This window comes from Lepisma saccharinum, chromosome 23 (assembly GCF_977018435.1).
Source record: "Lepisma saccharinum chromosome 23, izLepSacc3.1, whole genome shotgun sequence".
Lineage (NCBI taxonomy): Eukaryota > Metazoa > Arthropoda > Insecta > Zygentoma > Lepismatidae > Lepisma > Lepisma saccharinum.
In genome coordinates this window covers 54,454,684-54,463,080 of record NC_139251.1, presented here as the reverse complement: position 1 = coordinate 54,463,080, position 8,397 = coordinate 54,454,684, and positions in this window count along the sequence as shown.

Genomic DNA, 8,397 nt, shown 5'->3' with positions numbered 1-8,397 from the left:
GCTGTAGAATGCATGAAGGGCAATGGATTTAGGATAGATGATGTCGTCGTGCAACGAGAGTTTCAGGACCAAAGTCTCACTGGTGAGATGGAACACACTCATCGTGCTTCAGGTGCCACAACGCTTTCTGGAAATCTTCGATCGTCGGGTTATTTATTCGAGACAAGAACGCAAGCATGCAAATGCGGAGATGACCGCAGTTCACTTCCTCGAAACCTTGCATGCGTTCGTCATTGTAGTAGAGACCGGAAGCACCGAGGTACTTCACCAACCCAGTAGGTGGCACAGCGCTGAAAGAATCGAAAACAAAAGCAATGTCATCAACTTTGTGTAACAGATCCGATGCATCCCTGGATTTTTGTAAGTGTCCAGCTTGACCACACTGCACTCTCTTTTCATCACGACGGAGGGTAGAGAATCGGACATGAAAATGCCCCTGAAGTGCTTGATCCCCAACAGTTCAATCAGAGAATCAATATCAAGGTTTGACAGCGGCTCTTTTTTTTTTTTTTTTTTTTAAAAAAAAAAACTTTTTCAGAGCTTTGAGGTTGTTTTTTCGCTTCCTGCCCACGCCTCTCTCCTTTTTCTCCATAGCTAGGTTGTGGCGTTTCTGCTCTACCAGTTCAGTCTTGTTCTTCTTGTCATCAATGATGGTCTTGGCGATGGCGGCAGTGCCTCCTGCCAAGCTACCCACGGCGCCCAGAGCCGCTAGGATGGCTGGGATCCTGAATATGAAACATCCAGTCTTCTGCTGCTTCCGCGAATGCTACAACCTCCTCAACTGAGGGGTGCTGAGCAGCAATTTCATTCCATGTCCCTTGGACAGGCAGGAACGTTTCTTCTCCCTCTGTTTCTTAGTGAGCAGTCCATCAGGAGCTCCGAGAGACTTGAGATTCGCGTATGGCACCTGGTAGACGACACCTCTAGGTTTCATGGTGGTTATTTATATATCGTGGTAGGGGAAGAAGAATGTTCTTGCTTTGGACAATGCAATGTGGTCACTAATAATATCATCGGTCTCCCTGTTCGATGCGTACCAGTCGTCGGTAAACATTCTTCTCCCTTGCTTCGCCTCATCAAGTTCATCTAATCTGTCATCCAGCTTCCGACCGGCTGCTCGAAAGATGGTCTCGGGATCGACACACCTGATTCCACTTGCTTCCCGGAGGTGATCCAAGAGGATGATCTCACACGGGGAGCGAAATACCGGGGCTGTTTTGGCCAGCTTGACGAGCCTTTTTTGACATCCTCGTGACCACCCGTTAAATATGCACGCAAAAATCTTGTGTAGCAGTTCAAGTGGTAGGTCGGTTATACAGGTTGCCATTTTCACGGGGTGTTATTTAGTTACAGTCCCCACTCCAATTTCCGTTTCATGTTCATGGCGATGGTGGTACCCAATACGGCAACCTGCTCATCCAGCGAAGCGTCTATGCTGACGAGTCTCCCGAAAGCCTTGTGCTCCAACTTCCTGTCGGCATCGTGACGTGCATCGAGATCTGTATGTGCGTTGTAACCGATGTTGTGATCCTTGCATGCAGGGTCCAGGGGATTCACACCCTTGTCGCCTCTCTCCACTCGATGTTCGAGTTTGATACCGGGACCGGAGCATTTGTAACCTGGCAGGTGCTTCTCGAAGGGCAGCTTGTTGATAATATCGTTCACGAGACCCCGACCCTCGGCGACATTCCAAAATTTCGGAAGCAGGGTGTTGATGATCTTGATTAGGTACCCTATGCCTTTGTTGTCGTTCACGATGAAGTTGGCGAGCTTGGAGCTGATAATGTCCACGATGCCTACCTTCTCGTTGTAAAAATTACGGTTGCCGGCATTCTCTTCGCCTGCAATTACCAGCAAACGATCTACTGAGGGAGTCGTTCAAAGTAACAACCGACAATACTCGCCGTTTTTTTCTCGTTGCAGTTGAGCGAAGGGGGTGTGGAGGATTGTTGCTGGAGTTATTCTGAGTGAAAAGGATTAGGGAGGGAGGGAACTTCGCTACTCAAGATGAAAAAAGGGGAAGATAACATACACAGCAGGAAGGAAACGATGTAAAGTCAGATTATTTTCGGAACAGCTCCGGCTGACTGCGCGAGTCTAGTTAGTGAGCCTACCGACAGCGAGGAGCGTGAGGAAGAGGGTCAGCGATTGGTGCTGGATTAGAATTACTTCAGTAGCTCGCTTGTTGATTGGCTGCCTCGGGAGTTGTGACTCGCTCCCAAGCTACAAATGCACAATAGTCAGGGATGTTATGGAAATAATCTTACTCTACCAGTCAGGGTGTAAAATCATTGAATACTGATGGGGAGGGAGGAGGAAGACCTTTATGTATTTCAACTTATATTTTTTTTGGTGTTAGATAAGTTTGTCAGATTCTGCGTCTTCTTTGTTTGATTCAGGTACGTAGCCAGGAGAGGGGCCCAGGAGGCTGTCCCGAAATCCTACAAATGTGTAATTTAAATAGTGTATTATAGTAATTAATTTTACTCCCTTAGCAACATTAAACACCTTGCATAATAACTTTTATATATACTGAGAAATTCATCGTCAGAGGTTCTAGACGCCTTTTTACTTCTTTAGATGGCGGCTGCTGATAAGAGATGAGCCCCTCCCCGAAATGAAATTTCTGGCTACGGGTCTGGTTGGATTCGTTGCTTACGTTGCGTCACATGCGTTTTCATACCGTTAGATTAACTGTGACAATTAAACGTAGACATGCGCAGTATTCTTTTTCTGGAGGGAAGCAAACGACTCATATTTTCCACGTAATAGTTGGACGGTCCTTCAGTTTGAAATTGTCATGTTCCTTTAACACCATACTAATAATGAACAAGTTACTGCGACTGAAACAAAATAATACGTGTTGAATATCTAATTGTATTTTGCAAATCATTTTTCAGGGTGTTGTGGCCCCCCTTGCCCCTCCACTTAAGGATGTCCATGCAATTGGATAAACGGTCAAACAAAACACCCATAAGATAATGGAGGACACAACGCTAATCCTTGGATTGCAAATAATAGCACTTTAATTCACACGGTCTCCCCAGTCCTCCCGCCCCCACCTTTTCTTTACGATAGTGGTTTGGGGTCGTTCTGCCGATTGAATAACATTTCAATCAGTGGCGAAGCGTGACATTTTTACGTAGTCATCGCAAGACTTGACAAACGTCAGGGTCAATCTTTCAACCCGGGGAAGGGGGCATTCCTACATTGATAATGATGATAACAATGTTCGTACATGACGTGTGAAGTAGAGATGGCTAAATTTATTCTAAAATAATAATAATAATTATAATGGAAAAATTGTTAAACTTCTCTCTGCAAAATTCTGATTGATTCCGAAATCTGGGTAGTAGAATGTTTGAATCTATATTTTTAGATTTTCCGGAATCCTGATATTTTTGGCCATCACTGGTGTCACCTCGAGAACAAAAATCTTGAGCAATCTTGTCATTTGTAAACATTGGGCCCGTTCCGAAAGTCGCACGAGTTTAACGCGTTAAACGAGTTATGGTAACTGGCCGTTCCATAAGTGCTTCCGTGCGTTTCGTGAGTTTCATTATGCTGTCCCAAAAGACGCATTCCGTGCGTTTCGTGCAAGAACGAGATTCACCAAACGCACGGGCCAGGATGCTGGTTTGTTCCGTGAAAATCGTCTGCTCCTTGCAGACATTGCGCGTGCTGATGGATTCAAACTGCACTAGTTCGGAAGATGTATTATAATTTTAACAGATAGTGATATGAAGCAACATGCACAAGATAAGTATGCCTTGACCGTTCTTAGAATGTGATTAAAATGAGTAACAGTGGCCATAATAGAGTTTATTTTTGCCATAAGGACATTCCTTCCGCTGACGCCATGCGGAAACTTTCTCTAAACTAAACGCTGCGCCTGCGCTTTCGCCTAGCGTGTCCCATAAGGGTCATTCCATGTCAAATCATCCAGAATTTTGTGAAAATGTCACCCACCATCCTCGATTTTGATGAAATTCGGTATGCTTATAGAACTTTTCATGCTGATTACAAAAATGACAACTTTTTTAAAATTGGTCAAGGGGTTCAGAAGTTACGCGCTTTTTAAGATCTCCGTGTACTCCACATGCGGCTCCACTTTGAATGACACGCATTAGGTTATAAACGATCAGATCTTCCCTCGGGTTTGCCGTAGAAACTTCAAGTTTGTTTTCTTTTGTTCAGAATAGTATAAGCTTTCATTTAAATAACGTTTCAGATGAATACATCAGTAAACATGTATTTTTATATATAGTTTTATGTATTTTTTTTAGAAAATAAATGACTAACTTCAAGAGCGAATTTCATGCAATGCCCCCCCTTCAATTTCCCCCCAATTTTATATGTAGGTAGCTCAGAGTGTGTACTAATGCCTGATGAAAAAATTGGGATGGGCGGTTCAGAGACAGGGTGATAAAAAAATAATTTGCATAAAATGACATTAAAAGTAAATCTTATTAAAAATGCTTATGTATTTAGCACAAAGTCTGAAGTACAATATGTTTCAAGTTACAATATTCAAAATTTATGTTCACTAAGCATAGGTGTAACCTGGCGGGGACAAAGGGAAGCACTTGCCCCCTCCAAAATTTATAGATTAATTTTAAAATATTGCAAGTAATAATTACAGTGGAACCCCGATTTAAGTTCCTCGATTTTACATTTTCCTTCATTTTGCATTCAATCTTGATGGTCTGGTTAGAAATTTTCCATGATTTTATATTTTCCCACGTATTAAGTTTTTTCAGCTTGGTCTCCTGCATAACATAAAATTGAGGTTCCACTGTATCTAAGTTAATTTCAACAGTCTTCATTTTTTTAAATTTTATATATTATATAATTATATATATAATTATTATTAACATTCCCAAGTTTAGCAAATTTATCTTTGAGAACATTCTTTTTGTGCATTTTATCTCAATATGGAAGTTCTTTTTTGGCTACTCTTCATGGGGATACGTAATATGAAGTAAGAATTAATACTACACATTTGTGCTGATTGATGTTTTTTCAAATGGAGCTTTTTCGCCACATACCACAGAAAATATCCTTCTGACCGGATGGTTGGAACAGTAAAAATACTTGTAAAGACTTCTATAGTATAAAGCAACAAGTACGGCAATTATGTAGAAATAGTATTCAAGGCATAAATTTCTTTAGTAATCATCTAAGGTGAAATGACAACAACCCCCAGTACAATGTGTCAGCGATTGCAAAGTACTACAACAGTACCAGGAAGTATGCACTATTTTGAACTTACAGTCAATCATTAAAAAAGTTACTCAGTTATTGTTACTGTTACTTTGAAAGTAACCGAGTTTCTTTTACAGTTACTGTAACAGTAACGTACTGTTAATGATCATTGATTTGTGTAAACGTTACACAAAATCAATGATCAAGAAGACTTCCATGTTTTACTTATGTTTCTAGTACATAATATGTATTCATATATTTACATTATTACTGCTAATAAATGATGGAAAACACAGTCAACTTTGCTTGAACGATTATAATTAAAAATCATTTGTATGCTGACTACAGTATTTTGAATATGGTGTCATTGATTCCACTTGCACCTATTTCTTTCTCCTCCATTCCAAGTTCAACAATATCCAAAGATCCACTCCCTCGACAATGACTTTTTCCTAGTTGTACAACAACATTCCAAACGAACGCAGCAGTCTACCAAAAACAATGGAGTTTTCACATACAACTAGAAATGAATTACAGTAAAGCGTGGATATTCTAAATTTAGCATGCAACAAAGTATAGCTTCCTTGTCAGCAATTCCAAGTAAATCCTTTCACATAGCATCTGGAGAAGGTACATATTTTATTTTTATAGTCTGGAACAGAATTGTCCAATTTAGCTATTTCCCTACTGCAAAAAGTAACTCTGTTACCGTTGTTAACGTTACAGGTACTTACTTTTAAAAGTAGCTAGTTACAGTTAGAATTCCTAAATAAAAAGTAACTGTTACTTGTAAAAGTAACTAATTACTTCGAAACACTAGTTGTTTAACAGTCAGAGCCAAAATAGTAAGTGCTGATGTGATATGTTTTGTATAACTGTATGGTTTGACTTCTGTGAAGAAGTGGCTTTCGAATTCCAACAGTGAACAGTTATGTAGTAGCATGTGTGTGTGTGACTCAAACTTGATTGTAGGATTGCTTCAAAAGTCCACGTGAAAATGGCGATGCAGCTATTAAATTCTTGCATCCACTTTGTCCATCAACTTCCCACTACTGACCAAAAAGTATGCTGTGTCCAGTGGACATTAACAATACAAATGGATGAACATATGTACTTAGTGATAAGTCAAATACTTTAGTGTGTTTGAAATGGTCAAAATATCCATCTAAAATGTGAACGGCACAATTTATAGTACATGAAATTTTGGCAATGCATAAAGTACAATTTTTAAGTACTATCTTAATGGGTCACTTGGAAACTTTCTTCGGGTTGAGATAATCGCAAAGTTATCCATCGCATAAAAATAGTGTCCAGGATTATTTGATAAATACATTTGAAAAATCACAATTATTACTCTTTACTTGTTTGTTCCTCAAGTGCCAGGAGGATCACAAAATATATTTAGCTTATAAATTTTGGAGGGGGCCAGTGCTTCCCTTTGCCCCCGCCAGGTTACGCCTATGCTTAGTGAACATAAATTTTGAATATTGTAACTTGAAACATATTGTACTTCAGACTTTGTGCTAAATACATAAGCATTTTTAATAAGATTTACTTTTAATGTCATTTTATGCAAATTATTTTTTTATCACCCTGTCTCTGAACCGCCCATCCCAATTTTTTCATCAGGCATTAGTACACACTCTGAGCTACCTACATATAAAATTGGGGGGAAATTGAAGGGGGGGCATTGCATGAAATTCGCTCTTGAAGTTAGTCATTTATTTTCTAAAAAAAATACATAAAACTATATATAAAAATACATGTCTACTGATGCATTCATCTGAAACGTTATTTAAATGAAAGCTTATACTATTCTGAACAAAAGAAAACAAACTTGAAGTTTCTACGGCAAACCCGAGGGAAGATCTGATCGTTTATAACCTAATGCGTGTCATTCAAAGTGGAGCCGCATGTGGCGTACACGGAGATCTTAAAAAGCTCGTAACTTCTGAACCCCTTGACCAATTTTAAAAAAGTTGTCATTTTTGTAATCAGCATGAAAAGTTCTATAAGCATACCGAATTTCATCAAAATCGAGGATGGTGGGTGACATTTTCACAAAATTCTGGATGAATTGACGTGGAATGACCCATAAGTCTGTAAAATAACTGGTTTCACCAGATTCACGAGCCCATTTATTTTCGTTGAATGCGTTCGTTTCGTTAAGACTTTCGGAACGCACCCATAGTAAACACAAAACGGAAGGAAGTACTTCGTGTTTTGTAAACCAATAACATTTTCCCCCCAGAAATCGATATTTGAACCGCAGGATCCAAAAAATTAAAAGAAGAAATATTATGAAGAAAATAGATTGGATCCAGAACTGCTTTTTTTCAGTTCTTTCTAGCACTAACCGTGGGGAATTTTATGATTTTGCTTACTTATATTTTTTTCTATGCACCATTACTTTCATGTATTATTTGTAAGTTGCGTTGCGATGCTCTTCAATATTTTTTTTCTTAAAAAACAAGAGCGTTGCATGCTTTACGGTGCTGGACATTCTGAGAAATTTCATCTTGATGTCACAGAGACCCTGCCGTGTTTGTAAACAAGGAGGTGGAAAAAAAGGTCTGTTATGACCAGACCTTCAAAAGCGGGGGAAAAGCGATCGATGGACCTTGGATTCGCAGACCTGCTGCGATGAGCTGGCCCACCTGACTCAACGGAAACGCAGCGGGACGGTTGGGCACGGGGGAGGGGTGTAGAACAGGGCTCTCCTTTCGATGGGTTAAACTTAGCGAATCTCTTGCGTATTTTTAGCTGTTTAATGGTGTTACTTGACAAATTTCGCTCTAATAAGCGAATATTCTGATAGATTTTTTCTTCTTCTCTAAAATATTTAAAAAGCAATATCTTTATTATTTTGCTTTGTTATCGCCGCATCTCCCGATGACCGGACGCCTCTGATTTCAATAAAGATGAGCACCCTGTGTGTTTCATCGGAGCTTGTTTCCACCTGCGAAGTTCCTTTTACAGTTATTCTCACGTTGCGAAAACATGTCACAGTAAGTGTTAAAAGTGGAGCTGTGGAGGATACTGAAAAGTCGGGACCGGGATCGGGGACCCCCCCCCCCGCCGACTTCGGTAAATGACTTCCCGACTTTTCGGGATCCGGAGCAGTCAGGAAATACCGAATGGTCATTTTAAAAAGTTGTTAATTCTCGACGTTTTCTGCATTGTAAGTATCTG